General features: G+C 47.9%; 1 pseudogene; it reads left to right on the forward strand.

The window, feature by feature from the left end:
• The window catches only part of LOC106602658 (tyrosine-protein phosphatase non-receptor type 9-like), a 51,242-nt pseudogene that overhangs the window by 16,737 nt on the left and 10,505 nt on the right, over positions 1-24,000 (forward strand).

Genomic DNA, 24,000 nt, shown 5'->3' on the forward strand with positions numbered 1-24,000 from the left:
TTCCGCGAGGCTCAGGCAGTTTCAGACCGTTTCCTAAAGGCCTGATTGGTGGAGTGCTGCAGAGATGGTTGTCCTTCTGGAATATTCTCCCGTCTCCACAGAGGAACTCTGTAGCTCTGTCAAAGTGACCATCAGGTTCTTGGTCACCTCCTTGACCAAGGCCCGTCTCCCCCGATTGGTCAGTCTGGCCGGGCGGCCAGCTCTAGGAAGAGTCTTGGTGGTTCCAAACTTCTTCCATTTAAGAATGATGGAGGCCACTGTGTTCTTGGGGACCTTCAATCTGTAGAAATGTTTTGGTACCCTTCCCCAGATCTGTGCCTCGACACAATCCTGTCTCTGAGCTCTACGGACAATTCCTTCAGACCTCATGGATTGGTTTTTGCTCTGACATGCAGTCAACTGTGGGACCTTGTATAGACAGGTGTTTGCCTTTCCAAAATCATGTCCAATCAATTGAATTTACCACAGGTGGACTCCAATCAAGTTGTAGAAACATCTCAAGGATGATCAATGGAAACAGGATGCACTTGAAAACTAATGTGTGTGTGTGCGTGTGTGTGTGTGTGTGTGTGCGTGTGTGTGTGTGTGTGTGTGTGTGTGTGTGTGTGTGTGTGTGTGTGTGTGTGTGTCCTCTCCAAGACGTCAGACTACATCAATGCTAGTCTTATGGACGGCTACAAGAGGAGAAACGCTTATATCGCAACTCAGGGTGAGTTGGGAAACACGTTCTCTATGTAGTTCACTACTGTTGATCTCGGTGATCGGGTCTGTATAGGCTGTATAGTTGGATAGGGCTGGATAGTTGAATGGGGCTGGATAGTTGGATAGGGCTGGATAGTTGGATAGGGCTGGATAGTTGGATAGGGCTGTATAGTGGATAGGGCTGGATAGCTGGATAGGGCTGGATAGTTGAATGGGGCTGGATAGTTGGAAAGGGCTGGATAGGGCTGTATAGTTGGATATTTCTGGATAGTTGGATATTTCTGGACAGTTGGATAGGGCTGGATAGTTGGATAGGGCTGGATAGTTGGATAGGGCTGTATAGTGGGATAGGGCTGGATAGCTGGATAGGGCTGGATAGTTGAATGGGGCTGGATAGTTGGATAGGGCTGGATAGGGCTGTATAGTTGGATAGGGCTGCATAGTTGGATAGGGCTGGATAGTTGGATAGGGCTGGATAGTTGGATAGGGCTGCATAGTTGGATAGGGCTGGTAGTTGGATAGGGGCCGGATAGGGCTGTATAGTTGGATGGGGCTGGATAGTTGGATAGGGCTGGATAGTTGGATATGGCTGGATAGTTGGATAGGGCTGGATAGTTGGATAGGGCTGAATAGTTGGATAGGGCTGTATAGTTGGATAGGGCTGTATAGTTGGATAGTTCTGTATAGTTGGATAGGGCTGGATAGGGCTGTACAGGTCTGGATAGCTGTATAGGGCTGTATAGTTGAATAGGGCTGGATAGGTCTGGATAGTTGGATAGGGCTGTATAGTTGGATAGGGGCTGAATAGTTGGATAGGGCTGTACAGTTGGATAGGGCTGGATAGTTGGATAGGGCTGGACAGGTCTGGATAGTTGGATAGGGCTGTATAGTTGGATAGGGCTGGATAGTTGGATAGGGCTGGATAGCTGGATAGGGCTGGATAGTTGGATAGGGCTGGATAGTTGGATATTTCTGGATAGTTGCATAGGGCTGGACAGTTGGATACAGTTGGACAGGGCTGGATAGTTGGATAGGGCTGGATAGTTGGATATTTCTGTATCGTTGGATATTTCTGAATAGTGGATAGTTGGATAGGGCTGGATAGTTGGATAGGGTTGGATAGGGCTGGATAGTTGGATAGGGCTGGATAGTTGGATAGGGTTGGATAGGGCTGGATAGTTGGATAGGGCTGGATAGTTGGATAGGGCTGGATAGTCGGATAGTTGGACAGGGCTGTATAGTTGGATAGGGCTGGATAGTTGGATAAGGCTGGATAGTTGGATAGGGCTGGATAGTTAGATAGGGCTGGATACCTGTGTAGGGCTGGAGTGTTGGATAGGGCTGGATAGCTGGATAGGGCTGGATAGTTGGATAGGGCTGGATAGCTGTATAGGGCTGGATAGTTGGATAGGGCTGGATAGCTGTATAGGGCTGGATAGTTGGATATTTCTGGATAGTTGGATAGGGGCTGGATAGTTGGATAGGGCTGGATAGTGGGATAGGGCTGGATAGCTGTATAGGGCTGGATAGCTGTATAGGGCTGGATAGTTGGATAGGGCTGTATAGTTGGATAGGGCTGGATAGTTGGATAGGGGCTGGATAGTTGGATAGGGCTGGATAGTTAGATAGTTGGATAGGGCTGTATAGTTGGATAGGGCTGGATAGTTGGATAGGGCTGGATGGTTGGATAGGGCTGGATAGTTGGATAGGGCTGAATAGTTGGATAGGGCTGTATAGTTGGATAGGGCTGGATAGTTGGATAGGGCTGGATAGTTGGATAGGGCTGGATAGCTGTATAGGGCTGGATAGTTGGATAGGGGCTGTATAGTTGGATATTTCTGGATAGTTGGATATTTCTGGATAGTTGGATAGGGCTGGATAGTTGGATATAGTTGGATAGGGCTGGATAGTTGGATAGGGCTGGATAGTTGGATAGGGCTGGATAGTTGGATAGGGCTGGATAGCTGGATAGGGCTGGATAGTTGGATAGGGCTGGATAGTCGGATAGTTGGATAGGGCTGTATAGTTGGATAGGGCTGGATAGTTGGATAAGGCTGGATAGTTGGATAGGGCTGGATAGTTGGATAGGGCTGGATAGCTGTGTAGGGCGGGAGTGTTGGATAGGGCTGGATAGCTGGATAGGGCTGGATAGTTGGATAGGGCTGGATAGTTGGATAGGGCTGGATAGCTGTATAGGGCTGGATAGTTGGATAGGGCTGGATAGCTGTATAGGGCTGGATAGTTGGATAGGGGCTGGATAGTTGGATAGGGCTGGATAGTGGGATAGGGCTGGATAGCTGTATAGGGCCGGATAGCTGTATAGGGCTGGATAGTTGGATAGGGCTGGATAGTTGGATAAGGCTGGATAGTTGGATAGGGTTGGATAGGGCTGGATGGTTGGATAGGGCTGGATAGTTGGATAGGGCTGGATAGTTGGATAGGGCTGGATAGCTGTATAGGGCTGGATAGTTGGATAGGGGCTGTATAGTTGGATAGGGCTGGATAGTTGGATAGGGCTGGATAGTTGGATAGGGCTGGATAGTTGGATAGGGCTGTATAGTTGGATAGGGCTGGATAGGCCTGGATAGTTGGATAGGGCTGTATAGTTGGATAGGGCTGAATAGTTGGATAGGGCTGTATAGTTGGATAGGGCTGAATAGTTGGATAGGGCTGTATAGTTGGATAGGGCTGGACAGTTGGATAGGGCTGGATAGTTGGATAGGGCTGGATAGCTGTATAGGGCTGGATAGTTGGATAGGGCTGTATATATGGATAGGGCTGGATAGGGGCTGTATAGTTGGATAGTGCTGCATAGTTGGATAGGGCTGGACAGTTGGATAGGGCTGTATAGTTGGATAGGGCTGCATAGTTGGATAGGGCTGGATAGGGCTGTATAGTTGGATGGGGCTGGATAGTTGGATAGGGCTGGATAGTTTAATAGGGCTGGATAGTTGGATAGGGCTGGATAGTTGGATAGGGCTGGATAGTTGGATAGGGCTGAATTGTTGGATAGGGCTGTATAGTTGGATAGGGCTGTATAGTTGGATATTTCTGGATTGTTGGATAGGGCTGGATAGGGCTGTATAGGTCTGGATAGCTGTATAGGGCTGTATAGTTGGATAGGGCTGGATAGGGCTGTATAGTTGGATAGGGCTGTATAGTTGGATAGGGCTGTATAGTTTGATAGGGCTGGATAGTTGGATAGGGCTGTATAGTTGGATAGGGCTGTATAGTTGGATAGGGCTGTATAGGTCTGGATAGCTGTATAGGGCTGTATAGTTGGATAGGGCTGGATAGGTCTGGATAGTTGGATAGGGCTGTATAGTTGGATAGGGCTGGATAGTTGGATAGGGCTGGATAGCTGGATAGGGCTGGATAGTTGGATAGTTGGATATTTCTGAATAGCGGATAGTTGGATAGGGCTGGATAGTTGGATTGGGCTGGATAGTTAGATAGGGCTGGATAGTTGGATATTTCTGGACAGTTGGATAGGGCTGGATAGTTGGATATAGTTGGATAGTTGGATATTTCTGAATAGTCGGATAGTTGGATAGGGGCTGGATAGTTGGATAGGGTTGGATAGGGCTGGACAGTTGGATAGGGCTGGATAGTTGGATAGGGCCGGATAGCTGTATAGGGCTGGATAGTTGGATAGGGCTGGATAGTTGGATAGGGCTGTATAGTTGGATAGGGCTGGACAGTTGGATAAGGGCTGGATAGTTGGATAGGGCTGGATAGTTGGATAGGGCTGGATAGCTGTGTAGGGCTGGATAGTTGGATAGGGCTGGATAGCTGGATAGGGCTGGATAGCTGGATAGGGCTGGATAGTTGGATAGGGCTGGATAGTTGGATAGGGCTGGATAGCTGTATAGTGCTGGATAGTTGGATAGGGCTGGATAGCTGTATAGGGCTGGATAGCTGGATATTTCTGGATAGTTGGACATAGTTGGATATTTCTGGATAGTCGGATAGTTGGATAGGGCTGGATAGTTGGATAGGGCTGGATAGTTGGATAGGGCTGGATAGTGGGATAGGGCTGGATAGTTGGATAGGGTTGGATAGGGCTGGATAGTTGGATAGGGCTGGATAGTCGGATAGTTGGATAGGGCTGTATAGTTGGATAGTGCTGTGTAGTTTGATAGGGCTGGATAGTTGGATAGGGCTGGATAGCTGTGTAGGGCTGGATAGTTGGATAGGGCTGGACAGTTGGATAGGGCTGGATAGTTGGATAGGTCTGGATGGTTGGATAGGGCTGGATAGCTGTATAGGGCTGCATAGTTGGATAGGTCTGGATAGTTGGATAGGGCTGGATAGTTGGATAGGGCTGTATAGTGGGATAGGGCTGGATAGCTGGATAGGGCTGTATAGTGGGATAGGGCTGGATAGCTGGATAGGGCTGGACAGTTGAATGGGGCTGGATAGGGCTGTATAGTTGGATAGGGCTGGATAGTTGGATATGGCTGGATAGTTGGATAGGGCTGGATAGTTGGATAGGGCTGTATAGTTGGATAGGGCTGTATAGTTGGATATTTCTGTATAGTTGGATAGGGCTGGATAGTTGAATGGGGCTGGATAGGGCTGTATAGTTGGATGGGGCTGGATAGTTGGATAGGGCTGGACAGTTGGATATGGCTGGATAGTTGGATAGGGCTGGATAGTTGGATAGGGCTGAATAGTTGGATAGGGCTGTATAGTTGGATAAGGCTGTATAGTTGGATATTTCTGTATAGTTGGATAGGGCTGGATAGGGGCTGTATAGGTCTGGATAGCTGTATAGGGCTGTATAGTTGAATAGGGCTGGATAGGTCTGGATAGTTGGATAGGGCTGTATAGTTGGATAGGGCTGAATAGTTGGATAGGGGCTGTATAGTTGGATAGGGCTGGAAAGTTGGATAGGGCTGGATAGCTGGATAGGGCTGGATAGTTGGATAGTTGGATAGGGCTGGATAGTTGGATATTTCTGGATAGTTGGGTAGGGCTGGATAGTTGGATATAGTTGGATAGGGCTGGATAGTTGGATAGGGCTGGATAGTTGGATATTTCTGGATAGTTGGATATTTCTGAATAGTCGGATAGTTGGATAGGGCTGGATAGGGCTGGATAGTTGGATAGGGCTGGATAGTTGGATAGGGCTGGATAGCCGTATAGGGCCGGATAGTTGGATAGGGCTGGATAGTCGGATAGTTTGATAGGGCTGTATAGTTGGATAGGGCTGGATAGTTGGATAAGGCTGGATAGTTGGATAGGGCTGGATAGTTGGATAGGGCTGGATAGTTGGATAGGGCTGGATAGCTGTGTAGGGCTGGAGTGTTGGATAGGGCTGGATAGCTGGATAGGGCTGGATAGTTGGATAGGGCTGGATAGCTGTATAGGGCTGGATAGTTGGATAGGGCCGGATAGCTGTATAGGGCTGGATAGTTGGATATTTCTGGATAGTTGGATAGGGCCGGATAGTTGGATATAGTTGGATAGTTTGATATTTCTGGATAGTCGGATAGTTGGATAGGGCTGGATAGTTGGATAGGGCTGGATAGTTGGATAGGGCTGGATAGTGGGATAGGGCTGGATAGTTGGATAGGGTTGGATAGCTGTATAGGGCTGGATAGTTGGATATGGCTGTATAGTTGGATTGGGCCGGATAGTTGGATAGGGCTGGATAGTTGGATAGGGCTGGATAGTTGGATAGTTGGATAGGGCTGTATAGTTGGATAGGGCTGGATAGTTGGATAGGGCTGGATGGTTGGATAGGGCTGGATGGTTGGATAGGGCTGTATAGTTGGATATGGCTGGATAGCTGTATAGGGCTGGATAGCTGTATAGGGCTGGATAGTTGGATAGGGCTGTATAGTTGGATAGGGCTGGATAGTTGGATAGGGCTGGATAGTTGGATAGGGCTGGATAGGTCTGGATAGTTGGATAGGGGCTGTATAGTTGGATAGGGCTGGATAGTGAACAGGGCTGGACAGTTGGATAGTTGGATAGGGCTGTATAGTTGGACAGGGCTGGATAGGTCTGGATAGTTGGACAGGGCTGTATAGTTGGATAGGGCTGTATAGTTGGATAGGGCTGTATAGGTCTGGATAGCTGTATAGGGCTGTATAGTTGGATAGGGCTGTATAGTGGGATAGGGCTGGATAGCTGGATAGGTCTGGATAGTTGGATAGGGCTGTATAGTTGGATAGGGCTGTATAGTGGGATAGGGCTGGATAGCTGGATAGGGCTGGATAGTTGAATGGGGCTGGATAGTTGGATAGGGCTGGATAGGGCTGTATAGTTGGATAGTGCTGTATAGTTAGATAGGGCTGCATAGTTGGATAGGGGCTGGATAGTTGGATAGGGCTGGATAGTTGGATAGGGCTGTATAGTTGGATAGGGCTGCATAGTTGGATAGGGCTGGATAGTTGGATAGGGCTGGATAGTTGGATAGGGCTGGATAGGGCTGTATAGTTGGATGGGGCTGGATAGTTGGATAGGGCTGGATAGTTGAATAGGGCTGGATAGTTGGATATGGCTGGATAGTTGGATAGGGCTGGATAGTTGGATAGGGCTGAATAGTTGGATAGGGCTGTATAGTTGGATAGGGCTGTATAGTTGGATATTTCTGTATAGTTGGATAGGGCTGGATAGGGCTGTATAGGTCTGGATCGCTGTATAGGGCTGGATAGGTCTGGATAGTTGGATAGGGCTGTATAGTTGGATAGGGCTGTATAGTTTGATAGGGCTGGATAGTTGGATAGGGCTGTATAGTTGGATAGGGCTGTATAGTTGTATAGGGCTGGATAGGGCTGTATAGGTCTTTATAGCTGTATAGGGCTGTATAGTTGGATAGGGGCTGGATAGGTCTGGATAGTTGGATAGGGCTGTATAGTTGGATAGGGCTGGATAGTTGGATAGGGCTGGATAGCTGGATAGGGCTGGATAGTTGGATAGTTGGATAGTTGGATATTTCTGAATAGTCGGATAGTTGGATAGGGGCCGGATAGTTGGATTGGGCTGGATAGTTGGATAGGGCTGGATAGTTGGATATTTCTGGACAGTTGGATAGGGCTGGATAGTTGGATAGTTGGATATTTCTGAATAGTCAGATAGTTGGATAGGGCTGGATAGTTGGATAGGGCTGGATAGTTGGATAGGGGCTGTATAGGGCTGGATAGTTGGATAGGGATGGACAGTCGGATAGTTGGACAAGGCTGTATAGTTGGATAGGGCTGGATAGTTGGATAAGGCTGGATAGTTGGATAGGGCTGGATAGGTCTGGATAGTTGGATAGGGCTGTATAGTTGGATAGGGCTGGATAGTTGAACAGGGCTGGATAGTTGGATAGTTGGATAGGGGCTGTATAGTTGGATAGGGCTGGACAGGTCTGGACAGTTGGATAGGGGCTGTATAGTTGGATAGGGCTGTATAGTTGGATAGGGCTGTATAGGTCTGGATAGCTGTATAGGGCTGTATAGTTGGATAGGGCTGTATAGTGGGATAGGGCTGGATAGCTGGATAGGTCTGGATAGTTGGATAGGGCTGTATAGTTGGATAGGGCTGTATAGTGGGATAGGGCTGGATAGCTGGATAGGGCTGGATAGTTGAATGGGGCTGGATAGTTGGATAGGGCTGGATAGGGCTGTATAGTTGGATAGTGCTGTATAGTTAGATAGGGCTGCATAGTTGGATAGGGCTGGATAGTTGGATAGGGCTGGATAGTTGGATAGGGCTGTATAGTTGGATAGGGGCTGCATAGTTGGATAGGGGCTGGATAGTTGGATAGGGCTGGATAGTTGGATAGGGCTGGATAGGGCTGTATAGTTGGATGGGGCTGGATAGTTGGATAGGGCTGGATAGTTGAATAGGGCTGGATAGTTGGATATGGCTGGATAGTTGGATAGGGCTGGACAGTTGGATAGGGCTGAATAGTTGGATAGGGCTGTATAGTTGGATAGGGCTGTATAGTTGGATATTTCTGTATAGTTGGATAGGGCCGGATAGGGCTGTATAGGTCTGGATCGCTGTATAGGGCTGGATAGGTCTGGATAGTTGGATAGGGCTGTATAGTTGGATAGGGCTGTATAGTTTGATAGGGCTGGATAGTTGGATAGGGCTGTATAGTTGGATAGGGCTGTATAGTTGTATAGGGCTGGATAGGGCTGTATAGGTCTTTATAGCTGTATAGGGCTGTATAGTTGGATAGGGCTGGATAGGTCTGGATAGTTGGATAGGGCTGTATAGTTGGATAGGGCTGGATAGTTGGATAGGGCTGGATAGCTGGATAGGGCTGGATAGTTGGATAGTTGGATGAAGCTGGATATTTCTGAATAGTCGGATAGTTGGATAGGGCTGGATAGTTGGATTGGGCCGGATAGTTGGATAGGGCTGGATAGTTGGATATTTCTGGATAGTTGGATAGGGCTGGATAGTTGGATAGTTGGATATTTCTGAATAGTCAGATAGTTGGATAGGGCTGGATAGTTGGATAGGGCTGGATAGTTGGATAGGGCTGTATAGGGCTGGATAGTTGGATAGGGATGGATAGTCGGATAGTTGGATAAGGCTGTATAGTTGGATAGGGCTGGATAGTTGGATAAGGCTGGATAGTTGGATAGGGCTGGATAGTTGGATAGGGCTGGACAGTTGGATAGGGCTGGACAGCTGTGTAGGGCTGGATATTTGGATAGGGCTGGATAGCTGGATAGGGCTGGATAGTTGGATAGGGCTGGATAGTTGGATAGGGCTGGATAGCTGTATATGGCTGGATAGTTGGATAGGGCTGGATAGCTGTATAGGGCTGGATAGCTGGATATTTCTGCATAGTTGATAGGGCTGGATAGTTGGATATAGTTGGATAGTTGGATATTTCTGGATAGTCGGATAGTTGGATAGGGCTGGATAGTTGGATAGGGCTGGATAGTTGGATAGGGCTGGATAGTGGGATAGGGCTGGATGGTTGGATAGGGCTGGATAGTTGGATAGGGCTGAATAGTTGGATAGGGCTGTATAGTTGGATAGGGCTGGATAGTTGGATAGGGCTGGATAGTTGGATAGGGCTGGATAGCTGTATAGGGCTGGATAGTTGGATAGGGCTGTATAGTTGGATATTTCTGGATAGTTGGATATTTCTGGATAGTTGGATAGGGCTGGATAGTTGGATATAGTTGGATAGGGCTGGATAGTTGGATAGGGCTGGATAGTTGGATATTTCTGGATAGTTGGATATTTCTGGATAGTTGGATAGGGCTGGATAGTTGGATAGGGCTGGATAGTTGGATAGGGCTGGATAGCTGGATAGGGCTGGATAGTTGGATAGGGCTGGATAGTCGGATAGTTGGATAGGGCTGTATAGTTGGATAGGGCTGGATAGTTGGATAAGGCTGGATAGTTGGATAGGGCTGGATAGTTGGATAGGGCTGGATAGCTGTGTAGGGCTGGAGTGTTGGATAGGGCTGGATAGCTGGATAGGGCTGGATAGTTGGATAGGGCTGGATTGTTGGATAGGGCTGGATAGCTGTATAGGGCTGGATAGTTGGATAGGGCTGGATAGCTGTATAGGGCTGGATAGTTGGATAGGGCTGGATAGTTGGATAGGGCTGGATAGTGGGATAGGGTTGGATAGCTGTATAGGGCTGGATAGCTGTATAGGGCTGGATAGTTGGATAGGGCTGGATAGTTGGATAAGGCTGGATAGTTGGATAGGGTTGGATAGGGCTGGATAGTTGGATAGGGCTGGATAGTTGGATAGGGCTGGATAGTTGGATAGGGCTGGATAGCTGTATAGGGCTGGATAATTGGATAGGGCTGTATAGTTGGATAGGGCTGGATAGTTGGATAGGGCTGGATAGTTGGATAGGGCTGGATAGTTGGATAGGGCTGTATAGTTGGATAGGGCTGGATAGGCCTGGATAGTTGGATAGGGCTGTATAGTTGGATAGGGGCTGAATAGTTGGATAGGGCTGTATAGTTGGATAGGGCTGAATAGTTGGATAGGGCTGTATAGTTGGATAGGGCTGGATAGTTGGATAGGGCTGGATAGATGTATAGGGCTGGATAGTTGGATAGGGCTGTATATATGGATAGGGCTGGATAGGGCTGTATAGTTGGATAGTGCTGCATAGTTGGATAGGGCTGGATAGTTGGATAGGGCTGTATAGTTGGATAGGGCTGCATAGTTGGATAGGGCTGGATAGGGCTGTATAGTTGGATGGGGCTGGATAGTTGGATAGGGCTGGATAGTTGGATAGGGCTGGATAGTTGGATATGGCTGGATAGTTGGATAGGGCTGGATAGTTGGATAGGGCTGAATAGTTGGATAGGGCTGTATAGTTGGATAGGGCTGTATAGTTGGATATTTCTGGATTGTTGGATAGGGCTGGATAGGGCTGGATAGGGCTGTATAGGTCTGGATAGCTGTATAGGGCTGTATAGTTGGATAGGGCTGGATAGGGCTGTATAGTTGGATAGGGCTGTATAGTTGGATAGGGCTGTATAGTTTGATAGGGCTGGATAGTTGGATAGGGCTGTATAGTTGGATAGGGCTGTATAGTTGGATAGGGCTGTATAGGTCTGGATAGCTGTATAGGGCTGTATAGTTGGATAGGGCTGGATAGCTGGATAGGGGCTGGATAGTTGGATAGTTGGTCTGAATAGTCGGATAGTTGGATAGGGCTGGATAGTTGGATTGGGCTGGATAGTTGGATAGGGCTGGATAGTTGGATATTTCTGGATAGTTGGATAGGGCTGGACAGTTGGATATAGTTGGATAGTTGGATATTTCTGAATAGTCGGATAGTTGGATAGGGCTGGATAGTTGGATAGGGCTGGATAGGGCCGGATAGTTGGATAGGGCTGGATAGTTGGATAGGGCTGGATAGCTGTATAGGGCTGGATAGTTGGATAGGGCTGGACAGTTGGATAGGGCTGTATAGTTGGATAGGGCTGGATAGTTGGATAAGGCTGGATAGTTGGATAGGGCTGGATAGTTGGATAGGGCTGGATAGCTGTGTAGGGCTGGATAGTTGGATAGGGCTGGATAGCTGGATAGGGCTGGATAGCTGGATAGGGCTGGATAGTTGGATAGGGGCTGGATAGTTGGATAGGGCTGGATAGCTGTATAGTGCTGGATAGTTGGATAGGGCTGGATAGCTGTATAGGGCTGGATAGCTGGATATTTCTGGATAGTTGGATATAGTTGGATATTTCTGGACAGTCGGATAGTTGGATAGGGCTGGATAGTTGGATAGGGCTGGATAGTTGGATAGGGCTGGATAGTGGGATAGGGCTGGATAGTTGGATAGGGTTGGATAGGGCTGGATAGTTGGATAGGGCTGGATAGTCGGATAGTTGGATAGGGCTGTATAGTTGGATAGTGCTGTGTAGTTTGATAGGGCTGGATAGTTGGATAGGGGCTGGATAGCTGTGTTGTGCTGGATAGTTGGATAGGGCTGGATAGTTGGATAGGGCTGGATAGTTGGATAGGTCTGGATGGTTGGATAGGGCTGGATAGCTGTATAGGGCTGCATAGTTGGATAGGTCTGGATAGTTGGATAGGGCTGGATAGTTGGATAGGGCTGTATAGTGGGATAGGGCTGGATAGCTGGATAGGGCTGGATAGCTGGATAGGGCTGTATAGTGGGATAGGGCTGGATAGCTGGATAGGGCTGGATAGTTGAATGGGGCTGGATAGGGCTGTATAGTTGGATAGGGCTGGATAGTTGGATATGGCTGGATAGTTGGATAGGGCTGGATAGTTGGATAGGGCTGTATAGTTGGATAGGGCTGTATAGTTGGATAGGGCTGGATAGTTGGATATTTCTGGATAGTTGGATAGGGCTGGATAGTTGGATATAGTTGGATAGTTGGATATTTCTGAATAGTCGGATAGTTGGATAGGGCTGGATAGTTGGATAGGGTTGGATAGGGCTGGATAGTTGGATAGGGCTGGATAGTTGGATAGGGCTGGATAGCTGTATAGGGCTGGATAGTTGGATAGGGCTGGATAGTTGGATAGGGCTGTATAGTTGGATAGGGCTGGATAGTTGGATAAGGCTGGATAGTTGGATAGGGCTGGATAGTTGGATAGGGCTGGATAGCTGTGTAGGGCTGGATAGTTGGATAGGGCTGGATAGCTGGATAGGGCTGGATAGCTGGATAGGGCTGGATAGTTGGATAGGGCTGGATAGTTGGATAGGGCTGGATAGCTGTATAGTGCTGGATAGTTGGATAGGGCTGGATAGCTGTATAGGGCTGGATAGCTGGATATTTCTGGATAGTTGGATATAGTTGGATATTTCTGGATAGTCGGATAGTTGGATAGGGCTGGATAGTTGGATAGGGCTGGATAGTTGGATAGGGCTGGATAGTGGGATAGGGCTGGATAGTTGGATAGGGTTGGATAGGGCTGGATAGTTGGATAGGGCTGGATAGTCGGATAGTTGGATAGGGCTGTATAGTTGGATAGTGCTGTGTAGTTTGATAGGGCTGGATAGTTGGATAGGGCTGGATAGCTGTGTTGTGCTGGATAGTTGGATAGGGCTGGATAGTTGGATAGGGCTGGATAGTTGGATAGGTCTGGATGGTTGGATAGGGCTGGATAGCTGTATAGGGCTGCATAGTTGGATAGGTCTGGATAGTTGGATAGGGCTGGATAGTTGGATAGGGCTGTATAGTGGGATAGGGCTGGATAGCTGGATAGGGCTGGATAGCTGGATAGGGCTGTATAGTGGGATAGGGCTGGATAGCTGGATAGGGCTGGATAGTTGAATGGGGCTGGATAGGGCTGTATAGTTGGATAGGGCTGGATAGTTGGATATGGCTGGATAGTTGGATAGGGCTGGATAGTTGGATAGGGGCTGTATAGTTGGATAGGGCTGTATAGTTGGATAGGGCTGTATAGTTGGATATTTCTGTATAGTTGGATAGGGCTGGATAGTTGAATGGGGCTGGATAGGGCTGTATAGTTGGATGGGGCTGGATAGTTGGATAGGGCTGGATAGTTGGATATGGCTGGATAGTTGGATAGGGCTGGATAGTTGGATAGGGCTGAATAGTTGGATAGGGCTGTATAGTTGGATAGGGCTGTATAGTTGGATATTTCTGTATAGTTAGATAGGGCTGGATAGGGCTGTATAGGTCTGGATAGCTGTATAGGGCTGTATAGTTGAATAGGGCTGGATAGGTCTGGATAGTTGGATAGGGCTGTATAGTTGGATACGGCTGAATAGTTGGATAGGGCTGTATAGTTGGATAGGGCTGGAAAGTTGGATAGGGCTGGATAGCTGGATAGGGCTGGATAGTTGGATAGTTGGATAGGGCTGGATAGTTGGATATTTCTGGATAGTTGGGTAGGGCTGGATAGTTGGATATAGTTGGATAGGGCTGGATAGTTGGATAGGGCTGGATAGTTGGATATTTCTGGATAGTTGGATATTTCTGAATAGTCGGATAGTTGGATAGGGCTGGATAGTTGGATAGGGTTGGATAGGGCTGGATAGTTGGATAGGGCTGGATAGTTGGATAGGGCTGGATAGCTGTATAGGGCTGGATAGTTGGATAGGGCTGGATAGTCGGATAGTTTGATAGGGCTGTATAGTTGGATAGGGCTGGATAGTTGGATAAGGCTGGATAGTTGGATAGGGCTGGATAGTTGGATAGGGCTGGATAGCTGTGTAGGGCTGGAGTGTTGGATAGGGCTGGATAGCTGGATAGGGCTGGATAGTTGGATAGGGCTGGATAGCTGTATAGGGCTGGATAGTTGGATAGGGCTGGATAGCTGTATAGGGCTGGATAGTTGGATATTTCTGGATAGTTGGATAGGGCTGGATAGTTGGATATAGTTGGATAGTTGGATATTCTGGATAGTCGGATAGTTGGATAGGGCTGGATAGTTGGATAGGGCTGGATAGTTGGATAGGGCTGGATAGTGGGATAGGGCTGGATAGTTGGATAGGGTTGGATAGCTGTATAGGGCTGGATAGTTGGATATGGCTGTATAGTTGGATTGGGCTTGATAGTTGGATAGGGCTGGATAGTTGGATAGGGCTGGATAGTTGGATAGTTGGATAGGGCTGTATAGTTGGATAGGGCTGGATAGTTAGATAGGGCTGGATGGTTGGATAGGGCTGGATGGTTGGATAGGGCTGTATAGTTGGATAGGGCTGGATAGCTGTATAGGCCTGGATAGCTGTATAGGGCTTGATAGTTGGATAGGGCTGTATAGTTGGATAGGGCTGGATAGTTGGATAGGGCTGGATAGTTGGATAGGGCTGGATAGTTGGATAGGGCTGTATAGTTGGATAGGGCTGGATAGTTGAATAGGGCTGGATAGTTGGATAGTTGGATAGGGCTGTATAGTTGGATAGGGCTGGATAGGTCTGGATAGTTGGATAGGGCTGTATAGTTGGATAGGGCTGTATAGTTGGATAGGGCTGTATAGGTCTGGATAGCTGTATAGGGCTGTATAGTTGGATAGGGCTGTATAGTGGGATAGGGCTGGATAGCTGGATAGGTCTGGATAGTTGGATAGGGCTGTATAGTTGGATAGGGCTGTATAGTGGGATAGGGCTGGATAGCTGGATAGGGCTGGATAGTTGAATGGGGCTGGATAGTTGGATAGGGCTGGATAGGGCTGTATAGTTGGATAGTGCTGTATAGTTAGATAGGGCTGCATAGTTGGATAGGGCTGGATAGTTGGATAGGGCTGGATAGTTGGATAGGGGCTGTATAGTTGGATAGGGCTGCATAGTTGGATAGGGCTGGATAGTTGGATAGGGCTGGATAGTTGGATAGGGCTGGATAGGGCTGTATAGTTGGATAGGGCTGGATAGTTGAATAGGGCTGGATAGTTGGATATGGCTGGATAGTTGGATAGGGCTGGATAGTTGGATAGGGCTGGATAGTTGGATAGGGCTGTATAGTTGGATAGGGCTGTATAGTTGGATATTTCTGTATAGTTGGATAGGGCTGGATAGGGCTGTATAGGTCTGGATCGCTGTATAGGGCTGGATAGGTCTGGATAGTTGGATAGGGCTGTATAGTTGGATAGGGCTGTATAGTTGGATAGGGCTGTATAGTTTGATAGGGCTGTATAGTTGGATAGGGCTGTATAGTTGTATAGGGCTGGATAGGGCTGTATAGGTCTTTATAGCTGTATAGGGCTGTATAGTTGGATAGGGCTGGATAGGTCTGGATAGTTGGATAGGGCTGTATAGTTGGATAGGGCTGGATAGTTGGATAGTTGGATATTTCTGAATAGTCAGATAGTTGGATAGGGCTGGATAGTTGGATAGGGCTGGATAGTTGGATAGGGCTGTATAGGGCTGGATAGTTGGATAGGGATGGATAGTCGGATAGTTGGATAAGGCTGTATAGTTGGATAGGGCTGGATAGTTGGATAAGGCTGGATAGTTGGATAGGGCTGGATAGTTGGATAGGGCTGGATAGTTGGATAGGGCTGGATAGGTGTGTAGGGCTGGATAGTTGGATAGGGCTGGATAGCTGGATAGGGCTGGATAGTTGGATAGGGCTGGATAGTTGGATAGGGCTGGATAGCTGTATAGGGCTGGATAGTTGGATAGGGCTGGATAGCTGTATAGGGCTGGATAGCTGGATATTTCTGCATAGTTGATAGGGCTGGATAGTTGGATATAGTTGGATAGTTGGATATTTCTGGATAGTCGGATAGTTGGATAGGGCTGGATAGTTGGATAGGGCTGGATAGTTGGATAGGGCTGGATAGTGGGATAGGGCTGGATAGTTGAATAGGGCTGGATAGTTGGATAGGGCTGGATAGTCGGATAGTTGGATAGGGCTGTATAGTTGGATAGGGCTGGATAGTTGGATAGGGCTGGATAGCTGTGTAGGGCTGGATAGTTGGATAGGGCTGGATAGTTGGATAGGGCTGGATAGTTGGATAGGGCTGGATGGTTGGATAGGGCTGGATAGCTGTATAGGGCTGCATAGTTGGATAGGGCTGGATAGTTGGATAGGGCTGGATAGTTGGATATTTCTGGATAGTTGGATATTTCTGGATAGTTGGATAGGTCTGGATAGTTGGATATGGCTGGATAGTCGGATAGTTGGATAGGGCTGGAGAGTTGGATAGGGCTGGATAGTTGGATAGGGCTGGATAGGTGGATAGGGCTGGATAGTTGGATAGGGCTGGATAGTGGGATAGGGCTGGATAGTGGGATAGGGCTGGATAGCTGTATAGGGCTGGATAGTTGGATATTTCTGGATAGTTAGATAGGGCTGGATAGTTGGATAGGGCTGGATAGTTGGATAGGGCTGGATAGTTGGATTGGGCTGGATAGCTGTATAGGGCTGGATAGTTGGATAGGGCTGTATAGTTGGATAGGGCTGGATAGTCGGATAGTTGGATAAGGCTGTATAGTTGGATAAGGCTGGATAGTTGGATAGGGCTGGATAGTTGGATAGGGCTGGATAGCTGTGTAGGGCTGGATAGTTGGATAGGGCTGGATAGCTGGATAGGGCTGGATAGTTGGATAGGGCTGGATAGTTGGATAGGGCTGGATAGCTGTATAGGGCTGGATAGTTGGATAGGGCTGGATAGCTGTATAGGGCTGGATAGCTGGATATTTCTGCATAGTTGATAGGGCTGGATAGTTGGATATAGTTGGATAGTTGGATATTTCTGGATAGTCGGATAGTTGGATAGGGCTGGATAGTTGGATAGGGCTGGATAGTTGGATAGGGCTGGATAGTGGGATAGGGCTGGATAGTTGGATAGGGCTGGATAGTTGGATAGGGCTGGATAGTCGGATAGTTGGATAGGGCTGTATAGTTGGATAGGGCTGTATAGTTGGATAGGGCTGGATAGTTGGATAGGGCTGGATAGCTGTGTAGGGCTGGATAGTTGGATAGGGCTGGATAGTTGGATAGGGCTGGATAGTTGTATAGGGCTGGATGGTTGGATAGGGCTGGATAGCTGTATAGGGCTGCATAGTTGGATAGGGCTGGATAGTTGGATAGGGCTGGATAGTTGGATATTTCTGGATAGTTGGATATTTCTGGATAGTTGGATAGGTCTGGATAGTTGGATATGGCTGGAGAGTCGGATAGTTGGATAGGGCTGGAGAGTTGGATAGGGCTGGATTGATGGATAGGGCTGGATAGGTGGATAGGGCTGGATAGTTGGATAGGGCTGGATAGTGGGATAGGGCTGGATAGTGGGATAGGGCTGGATAGTGGGATAGGGCTGGATAGCTGTATAGGGCTGGATAGCTGTATAGGGCTGGATAGTTGGATATTTCTGGATAGTTAGATAGGGCTGGATAGTTGGATAGGGCTGGATAGTTGGATTGGGCTGGATAGCTGTATAGGGCTGGATAGTTGGATAGGGCTGGATAGCTGTATAGGGCTGGATAGTTGGATATTTCTGGATAGTTGGATAGGTCTGGATAGTTGGATAGGGCTGGATAGCTGGATAGGGCTGGATAGTTGGATAGGGCCGGATAGCTGGATAGGGCTGTATAGTTGGATAGGGCTGTATAGTTGGATAGGGCTGTATAGTTGGATAGTGCTGGATAGTTGGATAGGGCTGGATTGTTGGATAGGGCTGGATAGTTGGATAGGGCTGGATAGTTGGATAGGGCTGGATAGTTGGATAGGGCTGTATAGTTGGATAGGGCTGGATAGCTTGATAGGGCTGGATAGTTGGATAGGGCTGGATTGTTGGATAGGGCTGGATAGTTGGATAGGGCTGGATAGGGCTGGATAATTGGATAGGGCTGTATAGTTGGATAGGGGTGATTAGTTGGATAGGGCTGGATAGTTGGATAGGGCTGTGTAGTTGGATAGGGCTGTATAGTTGGATAGGGCTGGATAGTTGGATAGTGCTGGATAGTTGGATAGGGCTGGATAGGGCTGGATTGTTGGATAGGGCTGGATAGTTGGATAGGGCTGGATAGTTGGATAGTGCTGGATAGTTGGATAGGGCTGGATAGTTGGATAGGGCTGGATAGTTGGATAGGGCTGGATAGGGCTGGATAGGGCTGGATAGTTGGATAGGGCTGGATAGCTGTATAGGGCTGGATAGTTGGATAGGGCTGTATAGTTGGATAGGGCTGGATAGTTGGATAGGGCTGGATAGTTGGATAGGGCTGTATAGTTGGATAGGGCTGGATAGGTCTGGATAGTTGGATAGGGCTGTATAGTTGGATAGGGCTGGATAGGTCTGGATAGTTGGATAGGGCTGTATAGTTGGATAGGGCTGGATAGTTGGATAGGGCTGTATAGTTGGATAGGGCTGGATAGTTGGATAGGGCTGGATGGTTGTATAGGGCTGGATAGTTGGATAGGGCTGAATAGTTGGATAGGGCTGTATAGTTGGATAGGGCTGGATAGTTGGATAGGGCTGGATAGTTGGATAGGGCTGGATAGCTGTATAGGGCTGTATAGTTGGATAGGGCTGGATAGTTGGATAGGGCTGGATAGTTGGATAGTTGGATAGGGCTGGATAGCTGTATAATGCTGGATAGTTGGATAGGGCTGTATAGTTGGATAGGGCTGCATAGTTGGATATAGTTGGATAGGGCTGGATAGTGGGATAGGGCTGGATAGTTGGATAGGGCTGGATAGTTGGATAGGGCTGTATAGTTTGATAGGGCTGGATAGTTGGATAAGGCTGTATAGTTGGATAGGGCTGTATAGTTGTATAGGGCTGGATAGGGCTGTATAGGTCTTTATAGCTGTATAGGGCTGTATAGTTGGATAGGGCTGGATAGGTCTGGATAGTTGGATAGGGCTGTATAGTTGGATAGGGCTGGATAGTTGGATAGGGCTGGATAGCTGGATAGGGCTGGATAGTTGGATAGTTGGATATTTCTGAATAGTCGGATAGTTGGATAGGGCTGGATAGTTGGATTGGGCTGGATAGTTGGATAGGGCTGGATAGTTGGATATTTCTGGATAGTTGGATAGGGCTGGATAGTTGGATATTTCTGAATAGTCAGATAGTTGGATAGGGCTGGATAGTTGGATAGGGCTGGATAGTTGGATAGGGCTGTATAGGGCTGGATAGTTGGATAGGGATGGATAGTCGGATAGTTGGATAAGGCTGTATAGTTGGATAGGGCTGGATAGTTGGATAAGGCTGGATAGTTGGATAGGGCTGGATAGTTGGATAGGGCTGGATAGTTGGATAGGGCTGGATAGTTGGATAGGGCTGGATAGTTGGATAGGGCTGGATAGCTGGATAGGGCTGGATAGTTGGATAGGGCTGGATAGTTGGATAGGGCTGGATAGCTGTATAGGGCTGGATAGTTGGATAGGGCTGTATAGCTGTATAGGGCTGGATAGCTGGATATTTCTGCATAGTTGATAGGGCTGGATAGTTGGATATAGTTGGATAGTTGGATATTTCTGGATAGTCGGATAGTTGGATAGGGCTGGATAGTTGGATAGGGCTGGATAGTTGGATAGGGCTGGATAGTTGGATAGGGCTGTATAGTGGGATAGGGCTGGATAGTTGGATAGGGCTGGATAGTCGGATAGTTGGATAGGGCTGTATAGTTGGATAGGGCTGGATAGTTGGATAGGGCTGGATAGCTGTGTAGGGCTGGATAGTTGGATAGGGCTGGATAGTTGGATAGGGCTGGATAGTTGGATAGGGCTGGATGGTTGGATAGGGCTGGATAGCTGTATAGGGCTGCATAGTTGGATAGGGCTGGATAGTTGGATAGGGCTGGATAGTTGGATATTTCTGGATAGTTGGATATTTCTGGATAGTTGGATAGGTCTGGATAGTTGGATATGGCTGGATAGTCGGATAGTTGGATAGGGCTGGAGAGTTGGATAGGGCTGGATAGTTGGATAGGGCTGGATAGGTGGATAGGGCTGGATAGTTGGATAGGGCTGGATAGTGGGATAGGGCTGGATAGCTGTATAGTGCTGGATAGTTGGATATTTCTGGATAGTTAGATAGGGCTGGATAGTTGGATAGGGCTGGATAGTTGGATTGGGCTGGATAGCTGTATAGGGCTGGATAGTTGGATAGGGCTGGATAGCTGTATAGGGCTGGATAGTTGGATATTTCTGGATAGTTGGATAGGGCTGGATAGCTGGATAGGGCTGGATAGTTGGATAGGGCTGGATAGTTGGATAGGGCTGTATATTTGGATATTGCTGGATAGTTGGATAGGGCTGGATAGTTGGATAGTGCTGGATTGTTGGATAGGGCTGGATAGCTGGATAGGGCTGGATAGTTGGATAGGGCTGGATAGTTGGATAGGGCTGTATATTTGGATATTGCTGGATAGTTGGATAGGGCTGGATAGTTGGATAGGGCTGGATTGTTGGATAGGGCTGGATTGTTGGATAGGGCTGGATAGTTGGATAGGGCTGGATAGTTGGATAGGGCTGTATAGTTGGATAGGGCTGTAAATTTGGATAGGGCTGGATAGTTGGATAGGGCTGTGTAGTTGGATAGGGCTGTATAGTTGGATAGGGCTGGATAGTTGGATAGTGCTGGATAGTTGGATAGGGCTGGATAGGGCTGGATTGTTGGATAGGGCTGGATAGTTGGATAGGGCTGGATAGTTGGATAGGGCTGGATAGGGCTGGATAGTTGGATAGGGCTGGATAGCTGTATAGGGCTGGATAGTTGGATAGGGCTGGATAGTTGGATAGGGCTGGATAGTTGGATAGGGCTGGATAGTTGGATAGTTGGATAGGGCTGTATAGTTGGATAGGGCTGGATAGGTCTGGATAGTTGGATAGGGCTGTATAGTTGGATAGGGCTGGATAGGTCTGGATAGTTGGATAGGGCTGTATAGTTGGATAGGGCTGAATAGTTGGATAGGGCTGTATAGTTGGATAGGGCTGGATAGTTGGATAGGGCTGGATGGTTGGATAGGGCTGGATAGTTGGATAGGGCTGAATAGTTGGATAGGGCTGTATAGTTGGATAGGGCTGGATAGTTGGATAGGGCTGGATAGTTGGATAGGGCTGGATAGCTGTATAGGGCTGGATAGTTGGATAGGGCTGTATAGTTGGATAGGGCTGTATAGTTGGATAGGGCTGGATAGTTGGATAGGGCTGTATAGTTGGATAGGGCTGCATAGTTGGATAGGGCTGGATAGTTGGATAGGGCTGGATAGTTGGATAGGGCTGTATAGTTGGATAGGGCTGCATAGTTGGATAGGGCTGGATAGTTGGATAGTTGGATAGTTGGATATTTCTGAATAGTCGGATAGTTGGATAGGGCTGGATAGTTGGATTGGGCTGGATAGTTGGATAGGGCTGGATAGTTGGATATTTCTGGATAGTTGGATAGGGCTGGATAGTTGGATATTTCTGAATAGTCAGATAGTTGGATAGGGCTGGATAGTTGGATAGGGCTGGATAGTTGGATAGGGCTGTATAGGGCTGGATAGTTGGATAGGGATGGATAGTTGGATAAGGCTGTATAGTTGGATAGGGCTGGATAGTTGGATAAGGCTGGATAGTTGGATAGGGCTGGATAGTTGGATAGGGCTGGATAGTTGGATAGGGCTGGATAGCTGTGTAGGGCTGGATAGTTGGATAGGGCTGGATAGCTGGATAGGGCTGGATAGTTGGATAGGGCTGGATAGTTGGATAGGGCTGGATAGCTGTATAGGGCTGGATAGTTGGATAGGGCTGTATAGCTGTATAGGGCTGGATAGCTGGATATTTCTGCATAGTTGATAGGGCTGGATAGTTGGATATAGTTGGATAGTTGGATATTTCTGGATAGTCGGATAGTTGGATAGGGCTGGATAGTTGGATAGGGCTGGATAGTTGGATAGGGCTGGATAGTCGGATAGTTGGATAGGGCTGTATAGTTGGATAGGGCTGGATAGTTGGATAGGGCTGGATAGCTGTGTAGGGCTGGATAGTTGGATAGGGCTGGATAGTTGGATAGGGCTGGATAGTTGGATAGGGCTGGATGGTTGGATAGGGCTGGATAGCTGTATAGGGCTGCATAGTTGGATAGGGCTGGATATTTGGATAGGGCTGGATAGTTGGATATTTCTGGATAGTTGGATATTTCTGGATAGTTGGATAGGTCTGGATAGTTGGATATGGCTGGATAGTCGGATAGTTGGATAGGGCTGGAGAGTTGGATAGGGCTGGATAGTTGGATAGGGCTGGATAGGTGGATAGGGCTGGATAGTTGGATAGGGCTGGATAGTGGGATAGGGCTGGATAGTGGGATAGGGCTGGATAGCTGTATAGGGCTGGATAGTTGGATATTTCTGGATAGTTAGATAGGGCTGGATAGTTGGATAGGGCTGGATAGTTGGATTGGGCTGGATAGTTGGATAGGGCTGGATAGCTGTATATGGCTGGATAGTTGGATATTTCTGGATAGTTGGATAGGTCTGGATAGTTGGATAGGTCTGGATAGTTGGATAGGGCTGGATAGCTGGATAGGGCTGGATAGTTGGATAGGGCTGGATAGTTGGATAGGGCTGGATAGTTGGATAGGGCTGGACAGTTGGATAGGGCTGGATAGTTGGATAGTGCTGGATAGTTGGATAGGGCTGGATTGTTGGATAGGGCTGGATAGTTGGATAGGGCTGGATAGTTGGATAGGGCTGGATAGTTGGATAGGGCTGGATAGCTTGATAGGGCTGGATTGTTGGATAGGGCTGGATAGTTGGATAGGGCTGGATAGTTGGATAGGGCTGGATAGTTGGATAGGGCTGGATAGTTGGATAGGGCTGGATAGTTGGATAGGGCTGGGTAGTTGGATAGGGCTGGATAGTTGGATAGGGCTGGATAGTTGGATAGGGCTGGATAGTTGGATAGGGCTGGATAGGGCTGGATAGTTGGATAGGGCTGGATAGTTGGATAGGGCTGGATAGTTGGATAGGGCTGGATAGTTGGATAGGGCTGGATAGTTGGATAGGGCTGGATAGGGCTGGATAGTTGGATAGGGCTGGATAGCTGTATAGGGCTGGATAGTTGGATAGGGCTGGATAGTTGGATAGGGCTGGATAGTTGGATAGGGCTGGATAGTTGGATAGTTGGATAGGGCTGGATAGTTGGATAGGGCTGGACAGGTCTGGATAGTTGGATAGGGCTGTATAGTTGGATAGGGCTGGATTGGTCTGGATAGTTGGATAGGGCTGTATAGTTGGATAGGGCTGAATAGTTGGATAGGGCTGTATAGTTGGATAGGGCTGGATAGTTGGATAGGGCTGGATGGTTGGATAGGGCTGGATAGTTGGATAGGGCTGAATAGTTGGATAGGGCTGGATAGTTGGATAGGGCTGGATAGTTGGATAGGGCTGGATAGCTGTATAGGGCTGGATAGTTGGATAGGGCTGTATA

Source organism: Salmo salar, chromosome ssa04 (genome assembly GCF_905237065.1).
Source record: "Salmo salar chromosome ssa04, Ssal_v3.1, whole genome shotgun sequence".
NCBI classification, from domain to species: domain Eukaryota; kingdom Metazoa; phylum Chordata; class Actinopteri; order Salmoniformes; family Salmonidae; genus Salmo; species Salmo salar.